Raw genomic sequence first — 21,746 nt, 5'->3', positions numbered from 1 at the left:
AAAAAGTTGGGAAAAATCCAAATCTGAGGTCAAAACTCCGAAAAATAACTGTAAAAAGTCGAAAATTCAATTTTATTTCCCGTTCTAATGAAAGAGTTCAAATATGTGTGACGTCAGACTTTACGCAGTTGTTTTTTTCGTCCGTTAGGTATCGCCATTATGCAAGCGCGCTAGCGGAGGAGCATAAAGAACTGCGCAGAAACGTATGCGCACAAACACATTAATGCGTTGCCTGCGAGGGAGCTTTGCTCGGGACATTTAATGTGACGTCTTCGCCTACGGGAGCGTATGTCGTGACGTCAAAGTTCACGATTTACCGGTATTTTTTTAAATCAATTTATCTCGGGAAAAGTCGTAAGAAAAGAAAAATTCCGTTGGTCCTCATTTTTCCTGCTCTATGACTTTGAAACATCATCCAAGTAAGCGCAACTGATCTATTGTGACGAGAATACCCAGATTACTAGACACTATTCCTATATATACATACCTAGTTAGTATTCCTAGATATAGTGATTTAATTTAATACATAGACACTATTCCCAGATATAGTGATTAGATAGTGATGTGATCCTACACAGATAGTCATCCAATATGAAAAAGAGAGAGAGAAAGAGAGAGAGAGAGAGAGAGAGGGAGAGGGAGAGAGAGTAACCACTATACTTGAGGTCTTACTTTCTCGAAACCGATGAAAAGAGACGGACGGCCGTTCCGAAGACGAACATTATCCATCAAAGGAAAAGTCCACCTCAGTCTCCCTCGTCCTTTTCTCCCCCTCGCTTCCATTCTCTCAACTCTTTTCCCTATGTAGCTCTTCATCTCTTCTTTCAACGTGACCATACCATCTTACATGACTGGGTTCGTTACCCCAACCATTAAGTAACTATCTAGATATGCACTCACTTACTTTTACTATACTTTGCAGACAATTGACTTGAAACACACAACCAAAGTAAATACGTAATATTGGCAATTATCACACTGGGGCAACACTTCAAGAAATGTGTATTGACTCTTTCTCTACTAAAAATTAGTTGATTAGCAACAATGTCCACGTCTACTTTATTCCTCCACTAGAATATTGGTTGATTAGCATTTGTCCTCGGCTGCGAGGCTGAGTGCTATGGTTATTATGATGTCATTATACAAAATGGCGCCAGAAACGTCGTTTTACGATATTTCTATGACCTGTTGTCTTTCTTCTCCTCTTCCTCCTCCCCATCTCTCTTTCTCTTCTCCTCCTCCTCCTCCTCACCCTCTTTGTATTCCTCTTCCTGCTCCTCCCCCTTCTCTACCTCTCTTTATTCTCACTCATTTTGGTTCTCTTTCTCCTCTTCTTTCTCTCTCTGTATGCTTTTTTCTCCTAATTTATGTCTCGTTCTCTTTTTAGGTTCAAAGCGACCGGTGGCCAGCATGGTAGGTAAACATTGGATTTTAGGATTATTGAGATATTGGAAAAATCCTACAATGCTGCAGTGAGCACCACAGTTGTGACATAATAACACAAAGAAACTGCATTTACATTTACATACATTGTATTTAAATCTATTGTATAATTACTCCTACTGAAAAAGAAATAAATAAAAAAAGGGCCAGTACCAATCTAGGTACCTGGACTATTTATTTCCGTGGATCATTTTATTTTCTGATTTTTCTATCTCCGATATTTGAGAAATGGACTTACAAACTAGGAAAGAAAAAAACTATACTATGTACTTTTAACAATGATAAGGGTGGGGTGGTAGAGAATGCCATAGGCATTAACCCCACCCTTGATCAAACTTTATTTTATATTTATATGTATATACTTTTTGCTACCATCTGTAAATAAAGTTTGATCCAATTGTGTAATAATAATGATAAGGTGTCGGTGACACCTTTATCGTCCAAATTTTACGCACACGAGTGATAAATGAAATGATGAGGTCAAAATAACAAAGACAATAAGAATGCAATTAAAGACAAGGAAATGAAGTGAGTAGTGAACACACTTGGTGCAGAAGAACTCCTTGCCCTGATAGGTGACGCGGTCTCCACTGGGGAACACTTGTCTGCAAGAATAGAATAGAACGGATTAGAATTAGTTAGAACAAAATATGTAGATTAAAATAGAATATGTAGCACAGGTTGAGCCAAAACCAAATGTCAGCCCAAAGCCATCACCCTACCTACCTCGGTGGTGTAGCGGTCAAGGCGCTCGCCTGGTAAACAGGAGGGCGTGGGTTCAATCCCAGCCGAGGTATGGAATTTTATCCTCAATATAATTTGAGAATTTGACCACAATAATAGTAGTAGCCTACTGCTGGAATAAAGGGACTTTATAGCTACTTGATTAGCACAGCTACAAGCTCATTTGTTCCTAAGCAAATATTGCCCAAAATAATTTGAAACTCAGACAAATATTACCCAATTTACATACTACCCCAGACAAATATTACCCAATTTACATACTACTAAATATGCTGCACTGCTGCAGACAGTACTACTAAATGTGCTGTAGCCAGAGGAGATAGCACCTTGAATCCACCCCCAATGGATCACTGAATGTTAAAGCAACGTTATGTGTGGTTAGTATCCGGATGGGTGACGGAGCTCTAAGGGTTAGGTGGTAGAGAACGCCTCCGGCGTTAACCTCGCCTAGTGGTTACCTTCCACTCAAGAGTCTATTATTATTATAGTCCTATGCGAGCAGTATAAATAAGCACTATTATTATTATATTATAGTTAGGGCTGACTGAGAGGCTGACGAAAGACGCCGACCCCGTCTGTACACGGGAAAGAGCGAAGAGTAGATTAGAATCGTTGGTTAGCCAGTCAAGTCATGAAAATTTAGCGTAGCATATTAAGCGGGGAACGACATTTGTGACAAGCAGTTACGCTTAACACAATTAAAATTCCTTTTTTCCAAGAGGTTTGATAGAGGGAACTGTAACTGTTGAGGTGTTATCGTCCCGAAATCGAAGAGAGAAGGAAGACAGGAAAGGAGAAAGCCAGCCGTTCCGAGAACGAACTTTATGTTTTGGATAGAATCAGGCTTATCAGGCTGTGTGAAGTTATTGTGATAACACGGGTAGCTTGTCGTCGAATGAAGAGTAGTTATACAGTGACCTAAATAAACCTCCTAAAAAAACATTAGTATCTTTACTACATATTTATACAAGGAACACCTTGTATCTTATATTATAAAATCAAGATCCATTCACATTTCACACACTGATCGCTCTGTCTCCTGAACCACAACACCTAGGAAAGCTGAAATTTGGTAGGAATATTCCTTTTATGGTCTAGGTGTGCAATGAGAAAGGATTTTGCGAAAATCTAAACCTATCCTGAGATATGATCAATTTTTGATCACTAAAATCTCCATAAGAAATACACAGAGTGCAGAGAATGCAGGAGATAAATGTTCCGCTCTCGACCAACATTTTGAGTTTCGTTTATGTTTTTAATAACTATGCAGCTAATAGGGAGCGCGCAGCGCGACCGTATTTTTATTATTTTCCCACGGCATTGCAGGTTCTACACTTGAAGCACCATACATGCCATTGTTTATCCAATGCTATCCTCTCCTATTATACACAGCACATTGCTTTACTATATCCTAGAGGTCACTTACTTCCCCATATATTCTCCGTGGAGCACGGCACTGCAGGTTCTACACTTGAAGCACCATACATGCCATTGTTTATCCAATGCTATCCTCTCCTATTATACACAGCACATTGCTTTACTATATCCTAGAGGTCACTTACTTCCCCATATATTCTCCGTGGAGCACGGCACTGCAGGTTCTACATTTGAAGCACCATACATGCCATTGTTTAACCAATGCTATCCTCTCCTATTATACACAGCACATTGCTCTACTATATCCTAGAGGTCACTTACTTCCCCATATATTCTCCGTGGAGCACGGCACTGCAGGTTCTACACTTGAAGCACCATACATGCCATTGTTTATCCAATGCTATCAGGGCCTGGCCCTCTCCTAGTTCTTCATTGCACCCGGCACACAGCTCACTGCTCGACAAATTCAGATGACCTGGGGGGGGGAAGCAACAAAGAAGACAAATATTAGTTTTGGACAAAAAAGTGAAAATCCGCAACATCATACCAAATTTCTCAAGAAATCTCTCACGGTACATGATTGCTACTAGGCTCCGCCACAAAATTTTGGCCTTGGAAACCCGCCTTCTCTCGATGAAACGAAATCCATTTTTTTTTTTTTTTTTTTTTTAGAGAGAGAGAGGGAACTGTAACCACTATACTTGAGGCCTTACTTTCTCGAAACTGATGTTGATGAAAGGAGAAGGACAGACGTTCCGAAGACGAACATTATCCATCAAAGGAAAAGTCCACCTCAGTCTCCCTCCTCCTTTTCTTCCCTTTCTTCCCCTCGCTTCCATTCTCTCAAATCTTTATCTCTTCTTTCAACGTGACCATACCATCTTACATGACTGAGTTCGTTACCCCAACCATTAAGTAACTATCTAGATATGCACTCACTTACTTTTACTATAAATTGTATTTAAATCTATTGCAATTTCTTTGTGTTACCAAAGTTGTGACATAATAACACAAAGAAATTGCATTTATTGTATAATTACTCCTACTGAAAAGGAAATAAATAAAAAAAGGGCCAGTACCAATCTAGGTACTTGGGCTATTTATTTCCGTGGATCGTTTTATTTTCCACGTACCAGATCCATTGCTGATCGGACTGATCGGGGCTGCCGAGGACTGAACTGTCTCCTTCAGGGGGATCTGAACACATTTGGTGCAGAAGAACTCCTTGCCCTGATAGGTGACGCGGTCTCCACTGGGGAACACTTGTCTGCAAGAATAGAATAGAATGGATTAGAATTAGTTAGAACAAAATATGTAGATTAAAAAAGAATATGTGGCAAAGGTTGAGCCAAAACCCAAAACCAAATGTCAACCCAAAGCAATCACCCTAGTTAGGGCTGACTGAGAGGCTGACGAAAAACGCCGACCCCGTCTGTACACGGGAAAGAGCGAAGTGCGAAGAATATAGTAGATTAGAATCATTGGTTGGCAAGTCAAGTCATGAAAATTTAGCGTAGCATATTGAGCGGGGAACGACATTTGTGACAAGCAGTTACGCTTAACACAATTAAAATTCCTTTTTTCGAAGAGGTTTGATAGAGGGAACTGTAACTGTTGAGGTGTTATCGTCCCGAAATCGAAGAGAGAAAGAAGACAAGAAAGAAGGAAGCCAGCCGTTCCGAGAACGAACTTTATGTTTCGGATAGAATCAGGCTGTGTGAAGTTATTGTGATGACAAGGGTAGCCAGTCGCTGAATAAAGGGCAGTTATCAGTTATACAGTGACCTAAGTAAACCTCCTAAAAAACATTAGTATCTTTACTACATATTTGTACGAGGAACACCTTGTATAAATGTATAATATCTATTAATTAATATTATAACTGTGTTCCGCTAGACTAGGATTGGAGAGTTTCAAGGTCATGCACAGTACAGTGTCAAGGTCACAGAAACTAGACGTGTGGAAACACATCACTGGATCACTGGCACATTAGTATGTTTATTTCCCATTGAAATTAATCCCATATATTTCCCATTGAAACAAAACCCACTGATTTCCCACCGAAGAAGAGAAAAAGAAAGAAAGAAGAAAAAAAAACGTGTCTTGTAATTAATTTATTTATTTTTTAAGGCTTAAATGGCAGGATTCTCACTTAGTAAGCTCTTCCGCCCAACCGGTTCTTTTAATAAAATATATTATTACAATTTTGTTTTCAGCCATAGTACCTACATCTTTTTCGTTTTGTGGAAAATCTGTGCGAAATATTTATTAATAACATAATAACTGTGAGAGGCAGTATATTGTGTAGGTACTATCTTGATGAGAAGAAGAAAATGCGTATGTGAAACATTTGCCTCAACTCATTAAAATCTGAAACTATTCGCATAATTTGAGTGACGATTTTTTTCCTCAAAAAACAGACGTCCCGGGCGGGAATCGAACCCGGGACCTTGCGCTTACACGTGCTAGCCTCAAACCTAACTAGGCTGGTGTGTATGTTATTTTAGCCTGCCAATGTAGGCCATGAGAGAATGGTTCCAAAGAGATACCATATATCATCTAGGCTGGCATATACGAGTATTCCAAAGAGATATTATCATCTGATGGTTAACTAAACCGCAGTTAGCAATTTCCGCTTATCAAAAACACTAGCTATTTCGTTTAATATTGAGCTAGTAATGCTAGTATAAATAACAAGCTACCAGCTACCGACCATACAAACAGCTTCAGTGATCGGATGAGAACTGCACTGAGAAAAAAAACTAGGGTGCCGGCAGGCTAATCGGGTGACTGGGTTCCGACACTCTAATGTGGAACTCTATATCGGGAAGCTCGACACTATAAATATAGCATTCCAACAGCCTAAATCAGGGGAAGTAACCCAATAATAGAGTTCTTCCACTCTAACTTATGGGACCCTACCACTAACTTTTTTCTCAGTGTAGTCGAGTGAAAAAATACGATTAAGAATTAACTCTAGGCCTTGATATCCCTCTAATATGGAACTCTATATCGGGAAGCTCGACACTATAATATAGCATTCCGACAGCCTAAATCAGGGGAAGTAACCCAATAATAGAGTTCTTCCACCCTAACTTATGGCACCCTACCACTAACTTTTTTCTCAGTGTAGTCGAGTGAAAAAATACGATTAAGAATTAACTCTAGGCCTTGATATATGGAATGAATTAACGCGATTCATTCTCGCAATGGCACCATGAATACGGATTATGTTGTGCTGGTAGGTATATTCCTATGTGATGATGCCTCATGTTCTCATGTAGAAGTGTAGAGGTATAAATAGCGTATGATATCATACTCACGAGACACTGTATTATACAGTATAGGTGGTACACAGTACCGTAGTACCGTTCTGTGCGTTTATAACTTGCCTACTAATATGTGATGATATGATAAGACTCATAAGGTGTTAGAGTGATAGCTCTTAAAAAAAATAAAAATTCATGTTCTCATGTAGAAGTGTAGAGGTATAAATAGCGTATGATATCATACTCACGAGACACTGTATTATACAGTATAGGTGGTATACAGTACCGTAGTACCGTTCTGTGCGTTTATAACTTGCCTACTAATATGTGATGATATGATGAGACTCATAAGGTGTTAGAGTGATAGCTCTAAAAAAAAAATCACAAGAAAACTCGAAAAATGCTAGAATGGACCAAATGGACCGAGGGAAATGGACCAAAAATCAAATTTGTTTTGATACCCCCCGGACTAGAATAATGGACCAGTGGAGCGGCAAAAATGGTCCGCCGGACCCAGGGTGTCTACCAAAATGGAAAAACAAAATTCCCTGACTTTTCTCGGTTTTCCAGTCCATTTTTTCCAAAATTCCAGTCTACGTTTTCAAGATTTTCCACCCTATTCCCACTAGCGTTTACCCCTTCATGTGATTTTAATTACAGTTAGTTGTAAAGTAACTTCCCGAAAACAATAAGCTGTTGAGAATTTGACCACAATACTAGAGATATCTAAGGGTTAGGTGGTAGAGAATGCCTCCGGATTTAACCTTGCCTACGAGGCTGAGTGCTATGGTTATTATGATGTCATTATACAAAATGGCGCCAGAAACGTCGTTTTACGATATTTCTATGATCTATTGTTTTTCTTCTCCTCTTCCTCCTCCCCATCTCCCTTTCTCTTCTTCTCCTCCTCCTCACCCTCTTTGTATTCCTCTTCCTGCTCCTCCCCCTTCTCTACCTCTCTTTATTCTCACTCATTTTGCTTCTCTTTCTCCTCTTCTTTCTCTCTCTCTGTATCCTTTTTTCTCCTAATTTATGTCTCGTTCTCTTTTTAGGTTCAAATCTCGGTCCAAACATGATTTTTCTATCTCCGATAATTGAGAAATGGACTTACAAACTAGGATCAAATCTCAGTCAAAACATGATTTTTCTATCTCCGATATTGAGAAATGGACTTACAAACTAGGAAAGAAAAAACTATACTATGTACTTTTAGGAATGGATTAGAATTAGTTAGAACAAAATATGTAGATTAAAAAAGAATATGTGGCAAAGGTTGAGCCAAAACCCAAAACCAAATGTCAGCCCAGAGCCATCACCCTAGTTGACTGAGAGGCTGACGAAAAACGCCGACCCCGTCTGTACACGGGAAAGAGCGAAGTGCGAAGAGCGGGGAACGACATTTGTGACAAGCAGTTACGCTTAACACAATTAAAACTCCTTTTTTCGAAGAGGTTTGACAGTGGGAACTGTAACTGCTGAGGTGTTATCGTCCCGAAATTGAAGAGAGAAGGAAGACAGGAAAGGAGAAAGCCAGCCGTTCCGAGAACGAACTTTATGTTTCGGATAGAATCAGGTTGTGTGAAGTTATTGTGATGACACGGGTAGCTTGTCGTCGAATGAAGGGCAGTTATCAGTTATACAGTGACCTAAATAAACCTCCTAAAAAACATTAGTATCTTTACTACATATTTATACAAGGAACACCTTGTATAAATGTATAATATCTATTAGTTAATATTATAACTGTGTTCCGCTAGACTAGGATTGGAGGAGAGTTTCAAGGTCATACAGAGTACAGTGTCAAGGTCACAGAAACTAGACGTGTGGAAACACATCACTGGATCACTGGCACATTAGTATGTTTATTTCCCATTGAAATTAATCCCATATATTTCCCATTGAAACAAAACCCACTGATTTCCCACAGAAGAAGAAGAAGAAGAAGAAAAAAAAAAAAAAAAAGAAGAAGAAGAAGAAGAAGAAGAAGAAGAAGAAGAAGAAGAAGAAGAAGAAGAAGAAGAAGAAAGAAGAACAAGGAGGAGAAAGAGAAGGAGAAAGCGAAGAATCAGAAGAGATATGGAAGGAGAAGACAATAATGAAAAGGTAAATTGAAATTGGTAGAGGAAAAAGGAGAAAAAGAAAGAGAAATAGTTCATCCCGAGGCATGGCCAAGCTTGTGGAAAAGGCATGGCCGAACTTGTATTTTTATCAAACTAAAAACATAAACGAAACTCAATATTAGGCGAGCGAGGAAAAGTTTTCTCTCCCTCAGTCTCTGCACTCTGTGTATTTCTTATGGTGATTTTAGCGATCAGAAATTGATCATATCTCAGGATCGGTTTAGATTTTCGCAAAATCCTTTCTTATTGCACACCTAGACCATAAAAGGAATATTCCTACCAAATTTCAGCTTTCTAGGTGTTGTGGTTCTTGAGATAGAGCGATCAGTGTGTGAACTATGAAATGTGAAATGTGAACTGTGAACTGTGAATGGATCTCGTTCTTATAATATAAGATATCTTATATTATAAGAACGAGATCCATTCACTCATTCACATTTCACATTTCACACACTGATCGCTCTATCTCTAGAACCACAACACCTAGAAAGTTGAAATTTGGTAGGAATATTCCTTTTATGGTCCAGGTGTGCAATAAGAAAGGATTTTGCCAAAATCTAAACCGATCCTGAGATATGATCAATTTTTGATCGCTGAAATCTCCATAAGAAATACACAGAGTGCAGAGACTGCGGGAGAGAAATGTTCCGCTCTCGACCAACTTTTTGAGTTTCGTTTATGTTTTTAGTTTGATAAATACAAGTTCGGCCATGCCTTTTCCAGAAGTTTGGCCATGCCTCGGGATGAACTAGCGGGCTTCCGGAGCGAAGCGACGGAATTCAGCTAGTCTTATATTATAAGAACAAGATCCATTCACTCATTCACAGTTCACATTTCACATTTCACACACTGATCGCTCTATCTCGAGAACCACACCACCTAGAAAGCTGAAATTTGGTAGGAATATTCTTTTTATGGTCTAGGTGTGCAATAAGAAAGGATTTTGCGAAAATCTACACCGATCCTGAGATATGATCAATTTTTGATCGCTGAAATCTCCATAAGAAATACACAGAGTGCAGAGACTGCGGGATAGAAAACTTTTCCTCGCTCGCCTAATATTTGAGTTTCGTTTATGTTTTTAGTTTGATAACTACAAGTTCGGCCATGCCTTTTCCACAAGTTTGGCCATGCCTCGGGATGAACTAGCGGGATTCCGGAGCGAAGCGACGGAATTCAGCTAGTACTATATATTTTTTTTTTTCTTCTTTTTAAATATTTGTATGTAAATGTTATTGCAAAATTTTAAATGAAGTAAAAGAAGTACCTATTAATTAATCATTTAGTAACTTAATGACATATATGATATTTCGAGTGAGATATTCTTCATATTCTACATATTATAGAAAACATTCTTATAGAAAACAATTTTAATAAGAATAAAATTAATTCAAATCTTGATCTCAATTGTAGCAGGTAATAGAAAATGGACGAAGAGGAAGGCCGAAGAAGAGATGGTGGGATGTAGTAAAGAAGACATGGAGAAGATCAACCTGACAACAACAGACGCGACCGACCGTATCAAATGGAGGCAGGGTTGCGACGAGGCCAAATACCGACTTGGGTATAAGTGGCCATGGTAGTAAGCAGTAAGTAATAGAAAATAGAACGGAGTGCGTAATTGAAACCTGAAAAGAGATTTCGTTTTTCACCAACTCAAGTCCAGCCACTCACACTTTGACTGTCTGAAAGATCTAAGCCTGTCAGACCGACGGAACTTGTGTGGCGGGCGGAAAAAGCTTCCAACTTCTAGCCTTTCAGACGGTCTGCAGACTGAAGTCGGACGGTTTTTCCGCCACACACGTTCCGTCGGTCTGACAGACTCGGGTCTTTCACACAGTCGGACCACGAATGGCCTGCATACCTAAAGCATTTAAGCAGACACTAGACCGCAAATTCGTAGAAGCTCAACCCATTTAGGACGCTAGACGGGCCTCATAAAAAAAAAAGTCAACGGGACGAAACTCATTAACTGCCGGAGAGAGATTATTGAGTTTTGGGCGGGGTTCCTCCAGGATTCCATGAATTTCTCAACAGAGGAAATTGCCTACTACACTTAGCGCGAAAAAAGTAACTACCTCTGCTTCTATGAAAATAAATATGTTTGCATTTCAGCCTCTTCGGGGTCGAGAAGGATCGACAGCGTAAAGAGTAGCGCAGATGAGAGAGGACTCTTTCAGTCCAACAATAGAATTGACAAGCGATAGTAACTGAGGAACAACTAAGACCTAAGGAAAATTAAACAATAATAATGTAATAATAATGAAACAAACGCGTTAATTGCAGCAAAACGCAATATTCACAATACCAATCGCCATGGCGTGAGTGATTTAGCGTGACTTACAACAGAACGCGTATTGTCACACACACAACAGTCACACAAACACCCATTGTGTGACAACTGTGACACCAGTTACAATACTTCAAGGTCACAATACTGCGGTCATCGGATAAAATCAAAGGGAGATTATCTCAAAAGGGCTAATAGGTAATTACTGATTAATTAATAATGAGATAAGCGATAAGGTCAAGATGAGCAGTGATTGCAGGAACAGTCCTAATAATTTTCATGTTTTTGTGTGACAACTGTGACACCAGTTACAATACTTCAAGGTCACAATACTGCGGTCATCGGATAAAATCAAAGGGAGATTATCTTAAAATGGCTAATAGGTAATTAGTGATTAATTAGGAATGAGATAAGCGATAAGGTCAAGATGAGCAGTGATTTCAGGAACAACCCTAATAATTTTTATGTTTATGTTGAATATTTTTTGCCAAATTTCATCCCAATGGGACAAGCCGTTTGAGAGTCACGGTAAAACAACCGATTTAATTTCGTACAAGCCAGCAATAAGAAAGGATTTTGCGAAAATCTAAACCGATCCTGAGATATGATCAATTTTTGATCGCTAAAATCACCATATAATCGGTCTGAAAGTAATATTTCGGGAAAGAAGTCGAAAAATAAAGAATCCATACTATTTCTCCATCACAGGATATTGAGATTATTGAGTTTTGGGCGGGGTTCCTCCAGGATTCCATGAATTTCTCAACAGAGGAAATTGCCTACTACACTTAGCGCGAAAAAAAAGTAACTACCTCTGCTTCTATGAAAATAAATATGTTTGCGTTTCAGCCTCTTCGGGGTCGAGAAGATCGACAGCGTAAAAAGTAGCGCAGATGAGAGAGGACTGAGAGAGGAAAGGACAATCACACACACACATTCAGGCGTCTCACACATAGGAAGCGTAGATGCACGACTTTGAAAGACAAGGGCAGTGTAGCTATCGTGAACGAAATCACGTAGTAAAATCATAATTATTATGGGAGAACTTTGAACATCTCTCTGGCCCTCCATGAACTCACGTGACGTGAGGGCAGTGTGTTTCTACATTTAGTAGCGCGTAGTCCGAAAATCCAAACCTTTGAAAATGATATAAAATTAATGAAAATTAAGACAGACGAAACCGAAGCGAATACAATAGTCCGTCCACTATACCTTTTATTATTAGTAATAATAAAGGAAGGACGGACTAAAAAAAAAACAATAAGGTAATAGAAAAAATAAAACTGATTCCCGCCTGAGGAGAACTTTTCGTAGCTTCCTTAGGTCTGAACTTCGAAGTTGGAGTGTTTAAATTAAGAATCCAGCCTAGTTAGCTTAGTTGGTAGTGCGTCTGCCTTGTAAGCGCTAGGCCGCGGGTTCGATTCCCGCCCGGGGCGTATTTTATCCTGATGGGATAATGTTCGTTCTCGGAACGGCTGGCTTTTTCCTATCCTGTCTTCCTTCTCTCTTCGATTTCGGGACGATAAGACCATAGCAGTTACAGTTCCCTCTGTCAAACCTCTAAAAAAAAAAAATAATAATTTCGTACAAGTAATCGGTCTGGAAGTAATACTTCGGGAAAGAAGTCGAAAAATAAAGAATTAATATACTACTTCTCCATCACAGGATATTGAGATTATTGAGTTTTGGGTGGGGTTCCTCCAGGATTCCATGAATTTCTCAACAGAGGAAATTGCCTACTACACTTAGCGCGAAAAAAAGTAACTACCTCTGGTTCTATGAAAATAAATATGTTTACGTTTCAGCCTCTTCGGGGTCGAGAAGGATCGACAGCGTAAAAAGTAGCGCAGATGAGAGAGGACTGAGAGAGGAAAGGACAATCACACACACATTTAGGCGTCTCACACATAGGAAGCGTAGATGCACGACTTTTCAGGTTGAAAGACAAGGGCAGTGTAGCTATCGTGAACGAAATCACGTAGTAAAATCATAATTATTAGGGAAGAACTTTGAACATCTCTGTGACTCTCCATGAGCTCACGTGACGTGAGGGCAGTGTGTTTCTACATTTAGTAGCGCGTAGTCCGAAAATCCAAACCTCTGAAAATGATATTAAGATATCATTTTTGAGGCTTAGGTCCTTAAGATAGGCTTGCCAAACGTCCCGAATCGACATTTCGGATATTTGGCAAGCCTACTTAAGAAGCTCTATTATCGGATTGTCGGCTGAGAAGATAAAGAGCGTATGAAAAGATAAGAAACGCTAAAAATTCGAGGCCTGTTTAAACTGTTGGCATAATGGGACTTTTTAGTCTTAGCCGACAGTATAAATAAGGTATATTAAATAAATAAATAAAAAATATAAGGTATCATTTTTGAGGCTTAGGTGCTTAAGAAGCTCAATTATCGGATTATCGGCTAAGAAGATAAAGAGCGTATGAGAAGATAAGAAACGCTAAGAATTCTAGTTGATAAGGAGTAGGATATCAGAAAATGAAAATAAATGTGGAAAAAACAATAAACTATTGTTTTTAATGTCTATGCGATATGTCAAAACCTCAAAACATATACAGGATATGGGGAAATAGGTAGGGATTGGAATACTACAATCGTATTCTGTTATGTTAACGCGGTGGACTTCTAATCTGGAAGTTGGTGGTTCAAGTCTAAAAGTCATGAAAATAAACGACATGTAGGTAAGTGGCAATGTGGGGAGCGGCATTTGTATCCGACACTAATTTAAGATTGTTTAACACAGTAAAGGTATAATTCCTACTCTGATAAGGAGTAGGATATCAGAAAATGAAAATAAATGTGGAAAAAACAATAAACTATTGTTTTTAATGTCTATGCGATATGTCAAAACATAATAATATACATTATACAGGATATGGGGAAATAGGTAGGGATTGGAATACTACAATCATATTCTGTTAACGCGGTGGACTTTTAATCTGGAAGTTGGTCGTTCAAGTCTTAAAAGTCATGAAAATAAACGACATGTAGGTAAGTGGCTATGTGGGGAGCGGCATTTGTATCTGACACTAATTTAAGATTGTTTAACACAGTAAAGGTATAATTCCTACTTTCCTACTACATTCAGCGTTCAGTTGTGAAGCTGTGATTAATCTGCCAATAAGAAATGTGCAGAGGAATTTCTAGTCCGATAAACTAAGCGCTAATCCAGCTACCGTGGAATTTCACACATGTTTTCACATTCTTAACTGGACTATAAAACAAGTACCTGGAAACCTACTGTTCAAAACGAATATTTCACGTTTTTTTACTTTCCACCGAGAAATATCGAGAATGAAAAATTGAGTTTGAAAAGATATTTTCAATTTTATAGCCCTGCAGTAAGTTTTACAACACTAGTACCCCTACATACACATATGTACAAATGTACATTCCCTATAAAACTTCATCCAAGTTTGACGTTAAATCAACTACAATAAAGTAAAAAGTTCACTTTCATAACATGCAATCAAGTTTTTTTCTTACACAGGGAGCGGAAAGTTTAAAGTTTAAATTCGAGATCAATAAATAATTGCAGCGATTTATTGATGAGGGTCCAGAAGCCAAGAAAAGTGCTAGTATTCGGATGATTTTTTATTATTATTTTTATGTAGATATGTAGGTATTAGGTATTATTATTTTTAATCGTGTAGAGACAAAAATACAGCCTTGATTAAACTGAAAATAGAAAATTCAGTTATTAAAACAGTTATATAATTATTTTTAATGATTTCCTTTAAAACAAAAAAGGCCTCACAAATGTTTATTAAAAGAAAAAAAAGGCACGAGTAGGGATAAGCCCTTCTGATATTAAAGTCCTCAACAGCAAAAATTAAATAATAAACAACAATAAACCAGAGTTTCTTGAAATACCTAGTTGAAATATAGGGCCTGTGTGATATTGAAATGAGAAATAAGGTTTTAGTTTTTACACCTATAGCCTTTAGATTTAGTCAGTAAGTTAATAACTACAGTCGAACCTGGATATAAGAGAACTGGATACAAGAGAATCCTGGATATAAGAGAAAATTTTCTGGGTCCTTCATTTTTGAGCCAAAAACCTGGAAGAAATATAAGGGAAGCCTGGATAAAAGAGAATTTTTTTTTTTCTGGCCCAAGGTAATCGATTTACCTCTATATAAGAGAATTATCTACCTCGTACCTCTATGTGAGAGAATCCCCTTACCTCTATATAAGAGAATCCGCTTACCTCGGACCTTTATGTAAGAGAATTTGTCCAAAAGTCACATTATACCTAAGAGAAACTGGATTTAGTGGAAACCTGGATATAAGAGAAAAAAAAAGGTCGGTCCCCTGGATTCTCTTATATCCAGGTTCGACTGTATAACAGCTATTAGTTATAGGCAAGTAGTGTAATAAATGCTATTCGTGTGAACAGTAGAACATTTAGAAATCTATCCACTTGGAGGTCAGGACTCTGAAGGCTGGAATAGGGTAATAGGGGTAATGTTTTAGTTTCGTAATCCAAAAGCCACAGCACGCATACGGGTTGTAATAATTGTAATCGTTTGAGAAGTGATGAGACACCAAACCTGAACCATCAGACTAGGTACTAAGGTTGAAAAACTAATAACAAAATAGAACAGATCATAAAAACAACTGAAGGAAAACGGGTATCAGAAGATTCAGAGGAGTAATAGTATCGAAGACCTAAAGACATAAGAACAGAAACAAGGCTAAGAACCCACATCATTGGAATAGTTGAAGTATAGGGCTGTGTGATATTGAAATGTTTTAGTTTTTACACCTAGACTTTAGAATTAGTCGGTTAGTTAACTACCACAGCTATTAGTTATAGGCTAGGAGTGTAATGAAGCCTTAGTTATAGTCAGGAGAGTAATAAATGCTTTCGTGTGAACAGTAGAACATTTAGAAATTTGTATCATTTGGAGGTCAAAATAAATGTGGAAATAAACAATAATAAAGGTATTAATAGGAGTAAAGCTTAAGTTTCGTAATCCTAGAGGGAGTTCACACACACACCAGTGGGTATTCTGAAAGTCAGTTTAAAATTCCATCAATTGTAGGCTCGGCCCTACCCTAAAGAAGAAAAAAAGGAGCTCGACAAACCACAACCAGAACACCACTGAGGTTAGTTTGGAAAGCTAACAACAAATCACACATTTTGAAGTAGTATCAGAATAGTAAGATGGTATAGAAGACATAAACAGGAGAACAGAAACAAGGCTAAGCACCCACATCAAACCTGAACCACTACACCATGACACCACTGAGGTTAGTTTGGAAAGCTCACAACAAATCACACATTTTGAACAAACTCTAAAAACAACAGAAGTAGTATCAGAACATTAACATGGCATAGAATTATTGATAGAAGACCTAAAGACATAAGACCAGAATCACAAGAAACAAGGCAAAGCACCCACATCAAACCTGAACCACTACACCATGACACCACTGAGGTTAGTTTGGAAAGCTCACAAGCTCACAACAAATCACACGTTTTGAACAAACTTGGAAAGGTTGGACAAGGTTTAGGTGAGGTTGGACAATGTTTGGTCAGAACAAGGTTTGGGGAAAGTTTGACAAGGTTCGGGAAAGGTTAGACAAGGTTTAGGTGAGGTTGGACAATGTTTGGTCAGAACAAGGTTTGGGGAAAGTTTGACAAGGTTCGGGAAAGGTTGTGAGGTTAGTTTGGAAAGCTCACAACAAATCACACATTTTGAACAAACTCTAAAAACAACAGAAGTAGTATCAGAACATTAACATGGCTCGAGGTTGGACAATGTTTGGTCAGAACAAGGTTTGGGGAAAATTTGACAAGGTTCGGTAAAGGTTGGACAATGTTTGGTCAGAACAAGTTTTGGGGAAAATTTGACAAGGTTCGGTAAAGGTTGGACAATGTTTGGTCAGAACAAGGTTTGGGGAAAGTTTGACAAGGTTCGGGAAAGGTTGGACAAGGTTTGGGAGAAGCTAGAGAAGGGATGAAGTTGAGAGACTTTTGGCCTGACAATGGTGAATTCTGCTTGAGCGAATGAAGTGAATTTTAAGTTTTAATTCGACTATTTTGCATTTGGTTTGTCTGTCTTTTTGTTTGTTTTGGAAAAATACTCGTTCAGTTTGTCTGACTTTGAGGAAATTTTGTCGAGAACGTTCTTTCAGAAAATTTGTCTGAGAGAACGTTCAGAAAATCTTTGGATTCTTGGATAGATATTGGTAGGGATGTACGTATGTCCCTTTCTAAAATTGTGTCGTCATAACTTCCGAAGGATTGGTCCAATTTGGTTAAATTTTTGAAACGCCTTCAAAATCTACGTAAAAGGAAAATTCTCGTTCCATTTTGAACCCAATCGGTTCTACTAATCGGACCAATTTTTGGAGTCAGTTCTACTATGTAGGTATGCGAGTAGCTATGATTTATTTTTATCAATTATCATAAACTAATTACTTACCTTTCGTTTTGGTCTGGGAATAAGGAGGACGGCTTACATCTGTCCTTTTATCGGACATTTCTTAAAACTACAAAAAATCAACAACAAGAAGAACAACAACGAATTTATTTACAAAAAAGGACAAAGGGGCGAAAAGAAAACCCCCTTTTTTCACGGAAATAAATAACAAAAAAGAAAACGATAAAAAGATCACTTTAATACCACTTTTTGTATCAGTCCCGCCTGTGGGGTCCTGGCCAGATTTCGCGCGGTTGAATTCCCTCCCAAAGTGGCATAGTTATTAGAAGTACGCGACTCACACGGGGCTCCCGTCCTGCTTCGCTCTGAGAACTGAACTGGAGAACTGATGCTCTTCGCAGCATCAATGCTCCCTCCCAACATCCCACCTCGCAACATCCCCTCCCACAACCCACTCTCTGCCACCTAACCTCCCAACGCCCCCTCACCTAACCCACTCTGCCACCTAACCTGCCCTCTCCCCTCCAATTGAGGACGGCTTACATCTGTCCTTTTATCGGACATTTCTTAAAACTACAAAAAATCAACAACAAGAAGAACAACGAATTTATTTACAAAAAAGGACAAAGGGGCGAAAAGAAAACCCCCTTTTTTCACGGAAATAAATAACAAAAAAGAAAACGATAAAAAGATCACTTTAATACCACTTTTTGTATCAGTCCCGCCTGTGGGGTCCTGGCCAGATTTCGCGCGGTTGAATTCCCTCCCAAAGTGGCATAGTTATTAGAAGTACGCGACTCACACGGGGCTCCCGTCCTGCTTCGCTCTGAGAACTGAACTGGAGAACTGATGCTCTTCGCAGCATCAATGCTCCCTCCCAACATCCCACCTCGCAACATCCCCTCCCACAACCCACTCTCTGCCACCTAACCTCCCAAAGCCTCCTCACCTAACCCACTCTGCCACCTAACCTGCCCTCAAGTAGGAATCATTCTAAGAAGCTATTCCACATTCAAAACGAATTCTCATTACTCCTTATTACATAACGCAAGTACACAACAAAAAACTAACAACACATAAAGTAACCGTACATAACATCATACAAACAAAAATCAACAATACAACACCTCACCGTTGTGGGAGTACACAAAGTTAAAGTGGTCAACTAATTGAACAATAATGCAACTACAACTTCACCGAAAAAGATTCCCAGAGGAAAAAGAAGAATCAAACAGAACTATCCTCACATACGATCACGTTACGTAAAGTCAAACAATACAAGCAAACCAATCTCACCAACACACAAAAAGTTTAACAAAAGTAACAATGACATAGCAAGTTTCTCAGAGATGCATATAGAAGAAACCACATCACACATGAAACCGTACTAACAGAAGTAAGTGGACAATCCGACAAAAAAAAAGTGATTTCTTATACTGACATTGCGCTATAAATAAAATCATACCTAGCGGACGTATAAAATGAAACCGGATTCAGTACATCAGTATGTCAAACCTCGAACCGAAAATAGTACGTTTCTATGCTTAATACTTAAAGTATACTTCGCCAATCGCCACTAGGAAAATGAAAATCATCAAGTTCACTCTAAAATGAAGTTTGTAAAAAAAGCTTACCTCTCTTCAAAACCTTGTCTTTGAGCTTGCTCCCTGCGCCACCCTCCTTGGGGGACTTGGGGCTGATGGGCGGTTTCTCATGTCCCACTTTCTGTCCGGTCCCATTCAGGGTGGCCGATTTGGCCCCTCTCTCCCGGGCGAGAAACTCATTCGTCACCGATTTGCGACCATTGTCCAGTGTGGCCGACTTTGTCGAACGCTTTCCAATGATCAATCTATTATCCGCGATGTTTTTGTTATCAAATTGACTGCCTCGATTGTCCATCTCGTTGTACTCCTACAACATTTTCATTTCATTCTTTTCATAAGGCTCAAAGTTGAGACGCGATAAATCTCTTAGAATATCAAGTACATCTAGTTGCGTTCTTTCTGCACGGTTGCTTTTGACAGGGGCTTTAAGGATTGAGCTAGCATGAAATATACTTTCAAATCTTTTGAATATGCTTCGGGTGACAACATCAATACTTATCAAAGCTTTAGTAACTTTCTGACGTAGCAAGGCGTAAGTATCTTTCAATCTTTTCTTTCTTGAAAGTCTTGCTCTTGCCCTTCATTTTCTTTTCTTCTCTTTTCGTATTCCTGATTTCTTTGCCTGTCTCTTCTCTTCTCCACTGTTCGTCTTTTCTTCCTTCTCTTTTTCTTCTTTCAATAATTCATCAAGGCTTTCTTATCTTTCTACTTCAGTTTCTTCTTTATCAAAGCTATCTAAAGTACATACACATGTTTCAATCTTAATCCCATTTCTTTTCCCTTTTCATTCTCTTATTAGTTTCTTCCTTTTCTCTATCTTCTGATTTCTCTTTTCCCACAATCCGTATTTCTTCACATACTTGGCCCCCTTTTTTGTTTTCCCTCTTCCCTAGATTCCAACTCTCTTCTAGTTCCTCTTTGAATATTTCATTCCGTTTTTCTTGTCCACCTTCTTCTCATCCTGCTCTTACTTCCCATTTTCTCTCTCTCTTCCATTTATTGTCCTCTTGCTCTACCTCCCCATTCTCACTTCCATTTCTTGTCCTCTTTTCTTCTACCATTCTCTTTTCCATTCCTCGTCTGCCATCCTCTCTCTTCCATTTCTAATCCTCTCTTCCTCTCCATTCTCTCTTTCATTCCTTGTCTCCCATCCTCTCTTCCATTTTTTTATGTTCATTTCCGTTCTCACTTCCATTCCTTGTCTCCCATCCTCTCTTCCATTTTATGTTCATTTCCCTTCCCTCTTCTATTCCTTGTCCTCTCTCTCTCTCCCTAACTCTCCCTTCTATTCCATTTCTAATCCTCTCTTCCTCTCCATTCTCACTTCCATTCCTTGTCTCCCATCCTCTCTTCCATTTTATGTTCATTTCCGTTCTCTCTTCTATTCCTTGTCCTCTCTCTCTCCCTAACTCTCCCTTCTCTTCCATTTCTTGTCCTCTCTCTGTTCCTTCCCACTCTCTTTCATTTATTGTCCTCTAGTCCCTCCTACCCATCTTCTTTCTTCCATTTCTTATCCTTTCTTCCTCTCCATTCTCTCTTCCCTTCCTTGTCTCCCATCCTCTCTCTCCCATTTCTTGTCTATTCCTCCCTTCTCTATTCCATATGTAATCCTCTCTCCCTCCACTTTTCTCTCCCATTTCTCGTCTTCTGTCTCTCCATCCTCTCTTTCATTTCTTATTCCTCTCCTTCTCTTCCTCCTCATTCTATCTTCTATTTCTTATCCTCTCTTCCCCTCCATTCTCTCTTCCATTTCTTGTCCCCTTCCTCTTCCAATTCCTTATCGTGTTCATTTCCGTTCATTTCATTTGCAAGGCCATCACCCACTTTTTATCACCGTCATAACTTTTCTTCGTTTTTAATGCTCGTGTCTACTTTTATTTTACTGTCCCAGTTTTCCACAGTCAGTCAGTCTCCTCGGCTACTATTCCAATAGCTACAGGGTGTTACATACTACAAGGTAAATTATAGTTACAGGGTGTAAGCTAAAGATACTGCATCGGGTTAGTTGGTAAGTAATAGTGCATCAGGTTACCATCCCAGAATCAAAGAGAGAAGGAGGACTGGATAGATGAAAGCCAACCGTTCCCAGGTTCGCCCGTAGTTGATGGCACTCGTGTCGTTGAACCTGTCCGTGTATTCTTCATTGATTGGTTTGTTCTCTTTGGATTTGGTTTCGAATGGACTGTCCTCTTTGGAACCGTTCTTCTCAGAGTTCATCGTCTTCTTGTTCTTTGACAGGATGCTTTTCAGTGAGAACTGCTTGTAGGATACTTTCGGGTCGCCCGGCTTTTCGTCGCGTCTATCCAGATTCTTTTCAAACCCTTTCTCAGTCCCTTTGGCCAATTTCTCTGTACCTTTAGTCAAGTTTGCAGATGGCAGAGTTTGAGCTTTCGTGACTCCTTTGCCCTCGTTCTCTTTATCAGACAGTTCGTTGTTTATGGCATCCAGGGAAGCTTTACGCTCCAGATTAGGGTTTTGGACATTAGGGCTGC

The 21,746-nt window shown here is 39.0% G+C and overlaps 1 protein-coding gene and 1 long non-coding RNA gene across 2 annotated transcripts in view; both read right to left on the bottom strand.

Moving 5' to 3' along the window:
• The window catches only part of LOC103512164 (actin-binding LIM protein 1), a 73,895-nt gene that overhangs the window by 36,335 nt on the left and 15,814 nt on the right, over positions 1-21,746 (bottom strand). The gene's annotated exons all lie outside the window — the stretch shown is intronic.
• Positions 3,974-4,851, bottom strand: LOC113468638. The gene is made up of 2 exons (XR_003392312.1): positions 4,698-4,851; positions 3,974-4,039 (listed from the first exon to the last, which is right to left on the bottom strand). It is a non-coding gene; the product is annotated as an uncharacterized LOC113468638 (long non-coding RNA).

The sequence above is a fragment of the Diaphorina citri genome, unplaced genomic scaffold (assembly GCF_000475195.1).
Source record: "Diaphorina citri unplaced genomic scaffold, Diaci psyllid genome assembly version 1.1 scaffold800, whole genome shotgun sequence".
NCBI classification, from domain to species: Eukaryota; Metazoa; Arthropoda; class Insecta; order Hemiptera; family Psyllidae; genus Diaphorina; species Diaphorina citri.
Note: the sequence above shows the minus strand (reverse complement) of the source record. Positions and strands in the feature narration are given on the sequence as shown.